At 41.2% G+C, this 17,017-nt stretch overlaps 1 protein-coding gene across 1 annotated transcript in view; it reads left to right on the forward strand.

Annotated features, from left to right (window-relative positions):
• Positions 1-17,017, forward strand: part of tusc3 (tumor suppressor candidate 3) — an 81,002-nt gene that overhangs the window by 11,243 nt on the left and 52,742 nt on the right. The gene's annotated exons all lie outside the window — the stretch shown is intronic.

Below are 17,017 nucleotides of genomic sequence, written 5' to 3' on the forward strand. Positions count from 1 at the left end.
AACCTCTCGGCTCCGTTGGTTAATAAGGCAAAAGTCCTGGAAGAAAAAGTTAGAAAAGTGCTCATCCTCCTCCGCCGGGTTGCACTGAGATTTATTAGGAATTACAATTCTGTCTAAGCTTGCCTGTCTAACTGACAGGTTATTTATGGCCCCAAAGTAAGTTATTAACTCGCATGCAAGCACACACACACGCGCAGAGCAATACGGTAATATAACGTGATGAACCAGAGCAGTTTAGCATAAAGCTGCAGTCAGGATAAATGCTAAATGCCAGTTTGTGTCAGACCTGGTCTCTTTCTTTCTCCCTCTCAATTTCTCACTTTCTCTTCCACTCTTTTTCTCCACACCTGTTTTGTCTTTACTGTTTTAACTCTATTGGAATGCCACTTAATGTCAATGGGGTGACAGGAAGCCCACCGCACACGCATTAGTTCGCACAAGGTAATGTTTTCCAAGGCATATCAAGGCTATTTGTGAGATTTGTCAGCATTTTGCGAGGCATTGACCTTTCATCACATCATAAGATATTGAAGATATGTTATTTTGTTTGGCATTTGTTATGCATGTGTTCTCGTTTAAGTAGCAGAGCTGTACCTTGGGTCAAATTGGATTTGATGAACACTGAGACTGCTTCCTTTCATCAGAAGTAAAGCCTGGGTGGTTGAATTGTTTGATCAACAGTTATGCATTCATATTCATGCATAAAAAAAATGAAGGCATCAGCTGTTCCTTTGATACATTTTGCATTGATTGAGATGCGACGTCTTCTGTTATATGGACCTTCTTATTCTGTTTACAAAGATTTTAAGTGCAGCTGTGTAGTGTCAGTCTCATTAGTCGGTTTTGATCGTGATGATACGCAACGTCTATAAAGAGGAGAGTCTACCCGCGGCTCACCCGCTGCCGTGATAACGAGACCTTCACTCGCTCGGCGTGAATGGTCCTGAGTATTACCAGCTGCGTTCACACATCGGCTGCCACTGGCTTCCTCCTGACATTTTACTAGGAGGCTGGCAGGAAAAAGTCGGGATAAAGACGGGGTCAAAATTCGGACAAAGTCAGGAAATGTGCATGAGTGCGCTTCATGTGTGTAAGGGACGATGCAGTGACGAAGTCAGTAGCTTTGCTATTGCTGCAAACTGCAAATCATTATTACTTCAGTAGGGATGCTTCAGGTGTTAAAGTTTCTTTTCAGTACCGCCAACATGCCAATCATCATTTCACTTGTCTATAGATGGAAACATATTCTCAGCTGTCTCTGTTTCTGCAAGATGATCTTATTTGTTGTAAAAACACAGAGACAATTCAACTTCTAGATGCACTTTGATAAAAGCATCACGAGAGCAGTTTAAAGTGAAACAGCTGACAAACCCCCAGCTGGAATTGGTTCTAATAAACAAATTAAGAAGAGGAGGCTCTTTGAACTCCGGTTGACAGTCCACGTCTTTAATGAGGAGCTTGATTTGTGATGATTGTTGCAACCCTTGTTTCAACCGAGCAACTGGTGGTCACTCCCCTTCCCAGCTGTTCACATTATTGACCGGCCAATTAGTCTCACCAGCCGAGCTCGGAGCGCGATATGATTAGTGCAACTAGCTCACCATCTCCCTTGTGGGGCTGACACCACTTTGCAGTTGGCGGTAAGACAGCTTCTAGCTTGCCGGGCTAGGAGAAGTTACATTACTGTTATCAGCGCCCACAAGGCCGCCGTCAGAGCAGTTGGAGACAGGTAGAGCATTAATGTATGCACTTTTTTCACGGCTATAAAACAAGAAGGGCTCTGGACAGCAGCTTCTCTCTAGTGGCTTTATTACCAGCTCGATCTGAAATGAGCTCTTAAGTCGCTACGCCAGCTCAGTCAGGTCTAACTGATGATCAAACAGAGGCTCTGATAAAATGCCAGCACAATTGTCTATAGAGGTCGATATGTTTACATGGTTTGAACACGATTTCAAGTTGTAAAGTGTCCTCTCTTCTACGTGCAGTCACAGAAGTAATGTTCAATCCAAAGAGGCAGTCTTCATATTACACTCCTCTGTGTCCAATTCTGCAATTTATCGCTTATGAAAAATTACTTAATGCGTGTCAACCCTACTTTTCCCCACAAATTGCACACCACTCATACTTCTTGGCAGCATATTTAGCGAAGGTAAAGTTCTATTTTAAGGCGACAGTGTGAGTAATCAGTGTTTTGTATATTGAACTAAGTAGTACTTTCTCTCTGTGGGAAGAAAAACGTGTGAGCTGAGTGAGTCACTGGACTAATGTAGCACATACGATTTGGCCAACAAATAATAGTTTACATACTCATAAAATAAATATAACTTTACAGGCGGATATTAGGGATGCACCGATGATTGGACACTGATCAAGATAGGCCAATTTGGGCTCCAATTAGGGGAACGGTGATCAACCGATCACCTCTCAAAGTGTCGGTCTCTCACAAAATTATGAGCCACTTTCGCGCACCACACCAAGCAGAAAACATAAATAGGTAATATTCACACTCTCAACCAACGGGACAGGGCTGTGAATGACTTCGAATTACTAGATCACACTCAGTTTTCTAATTTATCAAACCGAAGGACGACTTTTTGTAGCGCCTGTTGTTAAAGTTGTGAAAGCTTGTTTGCACTTGTCTATGATGTGCAGCACGCTTAATTGTTCTGAACAGTGCAGTCAACTGCAATGGCTTATAAACACTAACATCATAATATATTAATTTCTCTCTCTGTTATGATTTTTATATTCTTAGAAAGGTTGGAAAAATACATTTAAATCGGTGATCAGATTGATGATCAGCAGATGTCACTATTAAAAAATCGGTGATCAGTATCGGCCCTAAAAATCCTGATCGTTGCATCCCGAGCAGGTATGTTAATTTTCCTGGCGTATTTTTATATCTCATTATTTTTCCAGAAAGACAATCTTCAGAGGGAATGAAAGGGACTGACTATGTAAAACAGACCCATGCAAACAGAGGGATTACTAATTGTAGTACTTTCCATTAAGCCCAATTTGATCTTTATACACTTTCCTGAGGTCTGATCTTCTTAATTCTTTACACAGCAGCTCTCCACATGAAGTCCTGAAATATCTTGTTAAAAGAAATACTCCTGCTAATCCCCTAAACTTCACTCTCCTCATAGATTTAGGTTGTAAATTTACCTTGAATACATTTCTATTTAAAAGTCAACTCACAAGGGTAGTTAGTGTTCCCTTTGCACAATGAAGTCAGATACACTTGTGATATTTTTGGAGGTATTTCTCAGAGGTGCATTCAAAAGCTTCTTTTCTTCCCAGTGTTAATAGGTCTAATGAGACTGAATGCTCACCTAAGCAGAAGTGAATAACAAATGTGAAGGGCTTATAAGGCTAATTAGGAGCACATTAAGCCTGCGGTTATTAGGCACCAATACTTGTGTTAGCTTCCAAAGGCTAATGAGGTAGCATACTAGGCCAATTACACCTGTATTTCTAAGACGCTTTTATATGCATTGTGCGCTTGGCCCTGACTTTGACCATTAAAACGGACCACTGCAGGCGGATTGGCACCGTCTGCATGCTGGACAGGTGCATAAAGTTAAAAGATGGAGAGAGAGCGGAGTAAATGGAAGGTTTAGAGGGAAAGGTCACACAGAAGTAACACACAGCACACCTGGGAAGCAGAAAAGAGGCAGGCAATAGACCCGGTAGTCCGACAGGCTCACAACTCCGTGACCTTTAGTGAGTCCAAACCCCTCACTTCCACGTTTTCTCTGCCTGGTGCTTTAAACATAAGCCAGCGGTTGCCACCTTTGTGTCTCCCGGTCTCTTCTCAGCTTTAAGTTCCTTTCTTTTTTTAAAAACACCAATTATTTTTGTAACTGTACTGTAGGCAGCAGAAGTGAACCCGGGTCAATCCGTGCTCTGTAGCCAGAAACAACTATAGGAAAGACTCTTTTGACTTTGTATTTGATTGGATAGCACAGCTCAGTGGTTAGAGAAGGATTTTATTGAGGCCAAGAAGTCAGAGATTAGAAAAGTGTTTGCTTTATTTTTTTCATAAAATGTATATTTTCTCTCATATGAACCTTTCCCACACTTAGATACCTGAAGATGCCTCACATCAGCAGCAGTGATCAGAGTCCATCCCCTTTAATATCTAACCAGCTCGCTGTAGCTCTTGTTTTATTTTGTAGCTTTTCCTCCCAGCAAAATTTAAAGGTTATCAGCAGACAAAGACACATCTGGCGAAATGCCATATCTTTGGCCTACTTTTATAAATTAGCCGTTGCTATCATTCTCAGGAAGCTATGGACCCTTCACAATAAAATCCTCAGTGTAGCACTTAGGGAAAACTGACCATGTTACCTGGTTGTTAAAGGAGATAAGTGCCTACTTGGACAGAAAATAGCTTATAAATAGAATAAGCTCAGCCACTCGGTGTGTGTTGAATTGCTGCAACACTGAGACAAACGAAAGACTCTTATTTCATTCATCTTCTGAGAAAGTTATCATCAATTCTCGGTCATGTCTGAAGTTTCAAATCTCTCAAGTATCAAGTCACTTTATTGAGTTGTGTCCTATTGGTAAATGGAAGTGAACAGGAATGTGTATCACTGAAGAATGAACCGCTGGTTCTCTTCTCATATTTAGCCGAAACTCTGCTTTATAAAATGATGGATTTAAAGAAATAGTGAAGGCCAACTAAAAGTTTTTCCTTCTTCCCTTAACTTTTAGTTTCTAATTCGTCTATGCAACGAGAACGTTCCTCCACATCATCTCCCCAACATGCCTCCATCACACTGCGGTTCCGCCTCAGCGTCTTAACGAAGCTCCGTCCTCATGCCACCTTTGTCATTTCGGCGTTGCAGAAGCAAAATGTGCGTGAGGTGTAAACTAATACCGCATGCTTCAAATACACTCACACACAGTGCTGTTCTGCCCGTCCGGCTCTGCAGTTTACACTGACGCCGTTTCGCCTCTGTTACTACCTCCGATGCCGGATCAGAGGTGGAACGACTTCCACCACAATTCCGCCCGTTAGATTTAGCAAATATCTCTTCACTGTCTGCTTCTCGGCTATTCTGTGTGCGTGCTGAAAAACTCCTCAACTTCAAACACACGCACATCCTCTGACATCATTTCACTAAAGCCCTTGACTCCTTTTTTCATTCATTTCATATGATTTCAGACGGATTCTGAACGGTTCTGTTTTCTATTCAGTGTTAAATAAACCTTGAGACCACCCACAGCTGTCCCCTGCTACCAAAATCTCTTGAATGCAACATTTGTATTCTTTATGCATGAATCATTTGATCACATAACAAACACACAGGAATGAATTTGAACACGCAAATGCTGCTCACGATCCACAATGAGAGTGTGACCCCCGAAACACCCAGAAATAATTCTATCTGGAGAGACAAGTTGGTAAAACTTTACTAACTTCATCTTTTCCTGAAGTAAGTTAAAGTTAGAGTACGTTGAAGCAAGGATAATAAGGTGCGGAAAGACTTGATGGCAACATGTCCCCTACATCGTGATGAACTAGCCATGTGTCGGAGAGATGAAGGCGGTCTCGTATCCGCTTTGGGTTCCTTTCAAATTCAAGTGATAGCTCTTTGCTGCAACCGACACATCTCCAGGGCTCCATTTATGTCCCTTTTTCTTTGAGGTTTCCCACTAATTTTCAGACTGGTTCCAAATCGTACTTCTTTTTATCTGAAATTGGTTGTGATTGTTTTGCTCCTTCCTTTCACTAAGGGCAGACAAGTATATTGTTGGCAGTGGTGTGGGTGTCTTTCTAAGTAGGATTTGTAGTTCTGACCTCTTCATACTTAACTAACTTTGGAAAAAACTAACATTGCTATATTGTTTTGTTCTGCAATATTTGTTGCGATTTTGAAAAATAGCCTACAGAAAATCATACCAGATAAACGCTGTGTGTTTTCATGTCCATGTAAAAAATTACCATTTACATTACTTACGTCGGGACTTTTAAGTCTGTTTTCTTCTATCCAAACAAAAACCCCTCCTGCATTTACCACTCTTGGTTCAGTGACTCTGACACCCGCATGAAAAAGTACAGATTTCAGATGGTTTCTAATAAAATGAATACAAATAGATTTGTGGGCTGTAGTTGTGTTATTTACACGGTATGTCATCTACCATTTTTAGCGGTGTTGTGTCTGTGTAATCAGCGTCATCAACCCAGAGACAGAAACTTTTGGAGCTGAAAGCTCACCATTGCCTACTTCCTGTCGGCACACGCAATCTCATGCACTGCAGGTGTAGCCGCTAAAAGTAAACACTCTGCAGCATTAACCAGCACCGGCGCGAGGTGTGGCGGAAACAGGAATAGTCTGGCGTAACGGAGCGTCTGCCTCTGTCATCCCGCTGATGAAGAGCTGCACTAATGTACCGTGCAGCCCTAAAAGGAACATTTCATAGCGGCAGATGTCTGTTCACCAATGAGTCTGGTTCTGCTCGAGGTGTCTGCCTGTTTTAAGGAGGGTTTTCCTTGTCACTGTTGCCAAGTGCTTATGGTGGATTTATGTTGGGTCTCTATAAATAGTATAACAAAGAGTACGGTCTAGACATGCTCTTTATTTAAAGTGTCCTGCTACAACTTTTATTATGATTTGGCGCTATATAAATACAAATTGATTAATTAGTCTCAGCCTGGTGTCTCTTCCATGGTGCCTGGCTCAAGGCTACCACAGATGCAGCTCCGCAACAGAGAACATTCCTGTCTTATATCCCTGCCATGAATTACTTTTTTCAAATCCTGTGATGCACTTTTTCTATTAAATTTTCCCCCTAATGTTTACAGCTCCAAGCTTACAGCCCCCCTCCACAATCCAATGTAAATCCTTGAGGAAGCTAATTTACACACAGATTTGTTTTGCCTCGCATTTTGCCAGATAATCACGCGCCCCCTTCATAACATGCTTTCGGCTACTACAGAGAAAAAGAAGGTGAATCATTGTGTTTGTTTGTTTGTTTGTTTGTTTGTTTGGGGATCATTACAGAAATGTAATTGTGATGCTCGTCCAAGTTGTTGGTGCCAAGACAAACACAGGGGATGTGACAGCAGCGAGGCTTTGGACACAATGTACTGTACTTTGTATTGTGCATGCAAATAACAGGTCTACATTTTTTCACTTACATGATTAATCCATTAGCTAATTCTGTTACTTATTCTTGCATCCAACCTACCTACAACCCCCAACCTCAAAAACAACAGTCACGCTGCATCAACGTTTCTTTCTCTCCATCTCTCAAGTGCTGTCTTTATTTATCATATTCAGTATCTACTGTTTTTTTCACCCTCTCTCTTTTTCTCCATCTCTTTCTTACTTCTTACTTGCCCCACTTTTTTCCTCCCATTTTTCATTTACTTCCCTCCCTCCTTCCCTCCATCTCCTGGCTTTATTACAGGAAGCAGTATAGTGACCATGTGCTCCCTGAGTACTCGTGTAGACTTCCTATTGTTCCTACAGTAGGGCTGGCCCCTTGCCCTGCGTCCATTCCAATTTTTATTTTTATTTTTTATTGGGATGCCTTTATAACAAAATCAAACCGTACAGATGCCCCATAAACCCAATTGCAGCTCCCTGCTTCCCATGAGAAATGATTTCTGCAAAGGCAGGGCAAAGAACAACACAGAGGGAAGGAGGGGTGAGCAGAGGTCAAGCTGGCTGAATAAACAATTAGCCTTGGCATTCTGCTCCTGCTGTATAACTTATGACTGAAAAAATGTAGCTATATATTTTACTCAGGGCAGTCATTTACATTTGGTCAGCATCAAACTACTAACTGGTGTGAATGCAGTTTGACCACAACATACAGTGCATTGTTAAATAGTCTCCCTTCTGTTGGACTAGAAACAGTACAAAAAAAAAGAAAAACTTGTTGTACATCCTAACCTTTTGATCAGAAGAAACAATTTGTTCACTGTACTAGATATAACAAAATAATGCATCACTCACTAAAGGTAGAGTTAAGATTAAATGTATGTGCCAGGGAGGGAGCATGCACCACCTCACTACCACGTGATCTCATGTGGAATTAGGGCTGGGCAATGTGACAATATATATGTTGTTAAAGCAATATGAAAATGTCTGTCGTATGTGTTTTTCTATGTCGTCTCTATTGTGATGTCACAAAACCAACAGCGGAACTGCTTTACTGCGATTTTCATGTCATATTGACAACGCTTTCTGTTCTTATCCTCGCACGTGGGAGTGAACCTGGTGCGAACCATACAGGGTGGCGCTGTATGGGCTCAGGCTCAGCCCAAGTGAAAGTGTCAATTATTTAATTCACACAGGATTATCCAAAAATAGGCTTTAACATGGGTTATTTCATATAGACTAATTATTTGTTAAATTACCAGATAACATATTATATATCGTGCTATCATTATCGTGATATAGGATTTTGGCTGTATCGCCCTATGTGGAAGCAGATGTAAACCGCTGATAGTGACTACAAGCTGCTGAAGTAATGCTCTGCAATGAGAAAGAACACAAGCAGAAGGTTGAACAAGTCTGGATGACAGAAAGATGAACTGGTCTGATCCAAACAACAGTTCTTATTAAATAATAACCTGTGTTTACTGCTTCACCTCCCAAAATTTCTCAACAGTAGCATGCTAGCTGTCGCTAGCCTCAAAGGGCTTAATGCTTACTGTTGCTTGGCAACACAATCGGTGGCTCTGTCTTCTGCTCTCCGCTCTCTAATTGGCTATATTGGGGTTCCACTTGGGAAGTATTGACGTAGACCTCTTAATATCCTAAATATCAAACCTGTTTGATATTATCCGAGCAGCTCCAATGAGTCAGTGCGCCACTTGGGATGTGTAGGTCTGGTTTGTAAACGCCTCACATCGCCAGATCAAATTTCTCCTAGATTTCTTTCCGATTGTCGGGATGGCAAATTGGGCATCAACCGACTAATAACTCCTGTAAGCCCGACCGTAGAACTCAAATAGATGGACATCAGTGCGGACAATTTTACGTCTTAATTTAGTTTTGGTTTCAATATACCCAACCTGCACCCACACCCAATGCATATTGCAATGTTTTTTCTCATTTGAACTTCATAAGTTGCCTTTTATCTTTTCGTTACTCACTTTTAAACCATCTGTACAAGTTTAAAAGTGAAGTTGATTAAACTCTGAGACACCCAAAACCAACGTAAACAAAGGACTAAGACAGGCGCCCAAGGGAACGGGAATGACAGAAGATTTAAAATGTCACTGCCTGCAAGGTTTAGAGAGAAGCTGTAATCTGTAAGCAAGAAGAGGCAGACATATCTTTAGATATTCTATAAGCATCACAGACAGAGAGAGAGAGACAGAGAGACAGAGAGACAACGACTGCCACTAATGGGGGGGGGAGATATAAACTAAAATAAAATCACCGGAGGATGACGGAAAGGGAGACACGTGGACAAAGGACGGGGGGGAAAATTTATTTATTTCAAATAATTGTTATTAGGCAGATAAGCTGACAAATCCCCTCCCCCTACCCCTCCACTGACAAGTCACGGTATTTCTGGGAATCGCAGATTATGGGCTGACAAATATGGAGCTGGCAATATGAAAGCACATTTGTTAGATTGAATGGAGGTGAGAGATGGAAACAATAGCAGCGGCGGGCAAACTGACTCACGCAGACACTGTCAAAGTGGGATGGTGTTTACATCACGCCACGCTAACATCATTCCCTCCTGGTATTCACTGGATTTCACTTATTTCCTCCCATGTTGTGAGTGTGTGTGGTATGCTAGCAAACAAAGTCATTGAGGCAGAACGCATGTTTATGTTTTGAACAATGCTCTGTGTATTGTCCCCTGTGTGCCTTTCTCCCATGTCCTCTCTATTATGGCTTCATTTATCCTCCCTTTTATTGCGTGTTTTCCTCCAACCACTATACACCTTTGTATTCCATTCTTTCTCTAACCTCTTATTCACCTTCTTCCCTTCTTCCATCATTTAATTGTTCCCCTTTGTCCCTGTAAAAATATAAATAATAATGAAAGTGAAACAAAAAAAATTATGAGTAATGGTGCCCATCCTTCGCTTCTCATTTGTTCTGCCCTCATGAGTTCCCTGTGTCTGTGTCTGTGTCTGTGCGTGTGTTTGTGTGTGTTTTGGTGTGTGTGTGTGGGTTTTAATTATTTTTGGTTCAACTCAACCCAAAAGTCCCCAAGTCATCATAAGGACACTATGATTACCAGAAATTGACTTGCAAGTTTTTGTTGGTTTTAACAAAGGGCTGAGCACTTCTTTGTGTGTGTGTGTGTGTGTGTGTGTGTGTAAGCGAGAGAGTGGGTGAGGGATGAGTCTTTGTTCCTTGTTATACGAAGCCAATTTCCAGTAATCCCCCTTTCAATGGGAGTGTTGGAAGAAAGTGTATAGGGGCTTGATGGCCAAAGCCGAGGCCCATTCACTTACAATGGACTTGTGTTTAGAGCGCTCAGAGCGAGGGATTGTGGATTGAACAAACGCTGTCAGCTTTTCATGAGGCTGGATCGCAGATCAAACCCCTGGCTGTCCCCCGTTCTTTAACAACAAGGCACCTTAAGGTAGCCTGTGGAGGGCGTTCAACCCCAATGTAACTGCTGTAAAGCATGATCACCACTTAGTCATGGAACAAAATCCCCAGCACTTTCTGTCTCAAACTTCCCAGATTGGCGTCGAAGAGAGGGAAATAATCAAACAAATCAAAGTGTTTCTGCTTTTCCACTGGCAGTGGAAATAATTGTAAGAGACACCAGTGACACTTGCTAAAAGGAGCGGTTTCTCTCAAGTGCAGACCACGCAGTTTGAACTTTGGGGTCAAGCACTCCCATTCAAAACAACTTGAATTATAAGAAGTGATTTGACCAGCTTTGCCATGATCCCTGCATGCGGTGGACTAGACCACATCATCTGCTTAACACTAAAATAAGTTCCTTCATTCGTTGAGTTTCCTTCTTTTGCTAGCTGCAGCATTTTTCCCTTAATATACAGACTGTTACAGACAGACTCGGACTGTTATGGCCTTGCCTGTTCTGACGGCATAATATGTATTATTTGGTCCATCTTATTCTGTGTTGAAAAGGTATGTTGATGTTGTAATATGATTATACCAAAATTGGACTTTTTTATATACGTTTACGGTTTAAATGTTAGTTTTTGATTTTCAAATGCAGGCTAACAACATTAACCCTCCTGTCATGTTTGGGTCAAATCTCTATATTCTCTGCAGTTATTCATGTTAACCACTAATCTGAGACATTGTTTACAGCTTAAAAAGGTATTACATAAGATTTGGTGATGATTGGTGTTCCCGGTCAAATTTGAGCGGTGTGTTGTAACTGCTCTTACATTAACACAAAACCATCAAAGGAAGGGGGGAGAAAAGAACACGACAGGAGGGTTAAGATGTCATCTTTCTGTATGGATGGATTTTATACAGCTACACTCGATTCAGTTTTTATAATCAATGCAAAATGTAAAGGCAGTGAGTTAAGAGGAGGTTTGTTTCAGAAAACTGCGCAATTTTCATTCTGTCTGGCTGCAGCGCCGGTCAGCTTTTTAAAATTACTCGAGTCATGACTGGGGCTGAACTAAAAAAAAAATATCTAATTGCGATTATTTTGACTCGTATTGCGATTTCGATATGATTTGCGATATTAAAGGGAATGATCACTAATACATCTTTATTCTCATTTTCATTGAAAAAACATATTTATGGTGTGTTTTTTTGGGGGGATCTGTACCAAACGAAGATATTTCATACTTCTGTCTGTGTATGATGTGTCGCCAGAACATCTCTGCGGCGCAATATTTAAATAAAAATGGTATTTTGACACACATTTTACCTTTTTGACAAATATTGCGCCTCCTGCGATTTGAAAATTGCAGTTGGTCATATTGCGATTTCAATCACATTTCGACTAATTGTTCAGCCCTGGTCATGACTAACCATTTAATCGACCGACCTACCTGCCTGCTTTATTCACAATCCTATCCTTTGAGGGACTGACTATCACTGCACAGACTTTCTATTTAGTCGATTTGCTAGCTAAATGAATGTAATGAACCCAACTGGCTGAGGGACTGATCATTGGTCTGACAATGTTTGGACTTACTCACTGGCTGGCAGAGTGACTGATCGAATAACTGGCTGCTACACTAACTGTCGTCTATCATGTCCTCCATAACCTCTTGCTGTGTGGTCATCAGAGCATGTGCAGTCCGGCCTCACACTCCGTGTGTCATCCTCAGTCACTCTCTTATTTTGTCCCCCTTCATCTTTTCATTTTCTCTCTTTATTTTTAGCGGTTGGAGTTTTATTTTGTCCTCTAGTTGTTCATCATGTCTTTTATTTGGTTTGTGGATGCTTAGTTGTGGAGACTATACTTTTTAAAGTCATTTTATTTACTTAGACTTGTATTCTCTATTTACACAAATATCCGGTTCTCAGCTTACTTTGTAGTCACTTTGCAGTACAGAAAAAACACCAGGGATTTTCTAGAGGATAATAAGAATACGAATGAGCTGAGGGGAAAAAAAGGAGAAAAATCAACTAAACATTAATTGGGAAAATGGACAGAATGAAAAAAGAATGAGAGAAAAAACCAGGAAATTGAGAGATATTTAGACCGGTGCTGCAGAGATTTGCCCCTTTGCCCTATAATGTCTCTGTGTGTGTGTGTGTGTGTGTGCATGACGTGATGACTTTCATAGAGTGAGTAACAGAGCATCAGATGATTGAAGCAGGATATCTGCAGACCATTTTTGCATCTCACTCGCACACACTCGAGCACATACGCACACACGCCCTAGATGTGATTCATTTTAGTGCCCTCTGTGCTCAGTGGGGTAGAAAATAAATGTTTTTAATGGTCCTGGGCTGTTTGAAGTGCTTATGTACGCTGCATGTTTGTGTGTGTGAGTCAGGTAAAGTAGGGAGCCGTAACGCTGATGTGTGGGAGTCACTTGAAGGTCTAACATAAGGTATTTAAATAGCTCCGCGCATGAATTGCTACTTAGACGAGTTTTTAACTACTTTATAGTTTACGGGGATCATTTTGTCCTAATATATACCTCAAAGACAGAAAACAAGTAGTGGGTGCGTTTACCGCCAAGTTTCTTCTTTACTCTTGCCTTCTTCTATTTTTACCCTTTGTAATGGTTAATTCAGCATAATGGTCACATTTTCACAGCATCCAAGGCACAACTGTAAACACATGAGAGCCTCACTGACAGACATGTTGATGGGCCGATATCCTCAGTCCAATATGCATCACATATATTTTTGTGTAGGCTTATATGTTTTCCGATAGGGGTGGGACAAAATAACGACATCGCGATATATTGTCGTCCAGACTGGTGCGATACAATTATCGCATCGCTGGCCCCGAATATTATATATATCATAAAATATATACATTTTAATTTAAATGAAATTCAGCGCTCTAATCAGATCTCCAGCCAGTTTGAGTCACCGCATCATTGTTTATCTCAATTTGTGTCAAAATCTGGTACACTGACAACTTCTTCTTTTGAGGGGCATTTTGAATTCTTCAGTTAATCAGATATGATGCATCATTATATGATTGTCTTGCAATATATCACTTATTGCAGAAACGCTATATCGTGATATTAACGTTAACGTAGGCCACGCATCGTATCGTAATGTGAAAACTTAAAACCTTTTTTTTTTTCCAAATCCTTTCACCACATACACTCTGGCTTTGTAGTTTACACGACTCTCAGCACTATCTGCAGCACATGTTGCAGAGCACAACAGCCTGCACAGTGGTCTGCACATCCACAAAGAAAAGTTCTGTATCTAATCCAGCTCAAAAGTCTCACTTTATTGGCCCCCTTATCAGTAAGTGGTGAATTGTCTCCTGTAGTTATCGGTTTCAAAAACAGCAGATAATTTCAAAATACACAGACACCAAATTTGTTTCTGTTTATCTGAGTTTATTTTTCAAGTAAAGTGCTCAGACTAAGCTGTCCCCAATTCTGCCTTTCAATTTGACGCTGCTTTTGATTCAACTCAAAATTTCCTGAACACGTTCACCTTAAAAATGTGCCGGTGGTTTTATGAGTGTGAAACGCTGTGAAAGAAAAACAAAGACACAAAAAAAACATGTTTTTGTAAAGAGTGACTGTAAGGCTGTCAATTTGAATCCCCCAGCGTGCATTTCAAAACATCAACAGGATAATCACCATTGTCTTCTTTTTCCAAATGACCTGGTTTGCCGTCCGCTTTGTTTCCCTCACCTTTAACATCTTTTACGCTTCCCCTCACAACTACTTCCTCACTGTGTTTCCAGGTCTGTTGTTTGCGTGTCAGTGCAGAACATGAGTGAGGCGGTGCATCATTACTGCCAGTATGATTGGCATCCAGGACTGACAGATCTCCTTTTGGGCCGAATGCACACGGGCAAATGCTCGGGAGATAAATTAAAGTCAGAACAGCAAAGGTGTACAAATAGCACTTTTTACACTCTCTGGACGTGCACACTAATGTGTTTGTGTGTTGTACTCCTTTGTGCTGTGTTTGTTTGTGAATCTCCTCCTTCATTATACATGACCCATTAGTGTGGTGTGTGTGTGTGTGGTCTGAATACAGCAGAAACACATCTTTGTCTTTCTCTATCTGTCTCACCCTCTTCTTTATCCTCTTCCGCTCTTTCTTTGCTGTTTGTCTGTGTTGATCTTCTCTCCAGGCGTTGTACTGGAGAGATTTTGTCTGCTCTGTATCTGCAGCCAAGCCGCTGACCTAATATGTGTGTGTGTGTGTGAGAATAAGCAGGAGAGAAAGTGAGATTTTGTGCCCGATTAGTAGCAGGAGTGAGGCGTTAGTGCTTAATTATTTAGCCCTTGTCTACTTGAGCCAACACTAGCCAACTTTTAGAAAGAGGCATGGAGAGGGAGAGACGGAAAGTTACTGTGCAGAGATGCTGCCACCCTTATGCATTACAGATTAAAACTGGTGTGAACTGGGAAGACATTTTTTGAACCTCCGCTCCTCTTTGCTACAGCCCTGCATAAAAGGCGCCTCTGCCCAGACGAGACTTGCATAACTGTGCATGCTGGCAGCTGAGGGCGAGAAGTATGAAGCGTGCTGTAGCCTTGTTGAAAAAGTTAGCGCACTCAGCTGGCTCAGTCGGCTCGACGTTTTAATAATAGATTTGGAAGTAAAGAATAAAATGGGCACCGCTATGTTAGTTACTTGTCCAGCAGAATAGAGCAAGCTCAGCATCAACAGTATTTTACAGTGTTTTGGCATTTAAGAGAAAAAGTCCCGAGTTAGTCCACTTTAAAACTTGTAAGAAGTCGTGCAGCAATAATATGCTTTGACAATGAAAGTGGTTCTTTTATCATCAGCTAATGCTGATGCTAAAGCTAAAGTTATACAGACTGCCTACTTCTTTCATTCTGTTTCAACCATGGTGCTTCTTCATATTCCCACTGTACAGTAAGGTTGTTGTTAGAGAAGTGGGTTAAGACAAGTTGTTAAAGATGCAAACACAGCTGACACGTCTTTAATGAAAAATGCATGACCAACCCTCACCGCAGATTTAGCGCAGTATGAAAAAAAAGAAATGGTCTTAATTGCAGTATGTCTCCTTCACAGAGTTTTAGCCGTACAGTTTGATCAGCAGAGGTTGGAAAACAACAAGTGTTTCATCAGCAGCCTCAGTATTTCATCACTCATCGGTTCAGAGCTCAAGTTTGCCTGGTTTCTTACAGCTTCATATTTAACAGTGTCCTGCTGAGAACTTCAGCCTGACACAATCTCACAGTGGATTTACAGCCAAACACACACACACACACACACACACACACACACACTGTATCATTACCGTACCCAACCGTATGATTCTGCTTTTATAAATATTTCAGCTTCAGAAACCTTGCAAAATCACTAGCTGATGCGTTTGTGTACACATGTACGCAGTGTGTTGTTTACCTTTTAGAGTTGTGTTCCGACGCGGACTTGGTTGTGACCTTTACGCTAAGCCGTGCAGGATTTAATCAACAGCACTCTCCCTACAATTCACACACAAACATGACCAAGAACTCCAGCTTTTCTGTGCACACACACACACACACACAATTCTAGACTGCCAAGTCAGGCCTCCTTTTCTGTAAATAATGGTTCAGTTTGCTGTATTCCAGATTCTTTGTTTGCACTCCATTATTCAGAATAGGCCAGGAGTCAAACCTATTAAAATTTTGATTTAGTAGCTTGCATATACAACAACACCTTGCTATGTATCAGCCTTGGACTTTCAAAGCTGGGAGAATATATAGTAGGTCTTCTTACTGGTTAAGAATTGAAGAAACATTGTTTTTCAGGCGAGAAAAGTTAAGGATTTTGATTTGTTCTGTGAGAAAGCTGAGCTGCTAGCAGGAAATGATTTAAATCGCTTTTTTATGGAGTGTACTGGATGTAGGGCTGTCATGGAAACCGCATGACCACAATAGCGCAGTTATGTGACGGCAACCGCAAATGGACCAAATGTCTTTTTTTATTATATAGACGTGATGTTGCTAGGCATAAGTCCAGCGTCTCTGACGCATTAAAATCTAAATGGATGCAGTAAACTCCCTATCCATATGTCCCAGGGAAGCACCTCATCTTTCCATACAGAATGATTCATTATGAACAGCAAACTCATTTTAAAAGTCACAGTAATCAGTAAAAGAAACCTGGCTGTCAGAGCGCATTGAGTTGCTGCAGACGAGCCCAGTGTGGAGTCTCGTGACATGCTAGTTTAGCCGATACAACAACAACTAGCCCATCACCACGGATTTTATTTCAACAAACAAGGATACGAACTTTGCGTTTCCACCGCTCATGCTGTTTTACCTTGGAGGGGTGTTAGTGTGTCACCGCGGTTACAAAAATTCACTACCGTCACAGCCCCAAGTGGATGTCACTTCTCTATTCTGTCATGCGACTATAAATGGCTCCTCCATTACAGGTGCATTGACATAGTGGTTGTATAAATT

The sequence above is a fragment of the Semicossyphus pulcher genome, unplaced genomic scaffold (genome assembly GCF_022749685.1).
Source record: "Semicossyphus pulcher isolate SPU_LCO1_2020_fin unplaced genomic scaffold, fSemPul1.0.p SCAF_17, whole genome shotgun sequence".
Taxonomy (NCBI): Eukaryota; Metazoa; Chordata; class Actinopteri; order Labriformes; family Labridae; genus Semicossyphus; species Semicossyphus pulcher.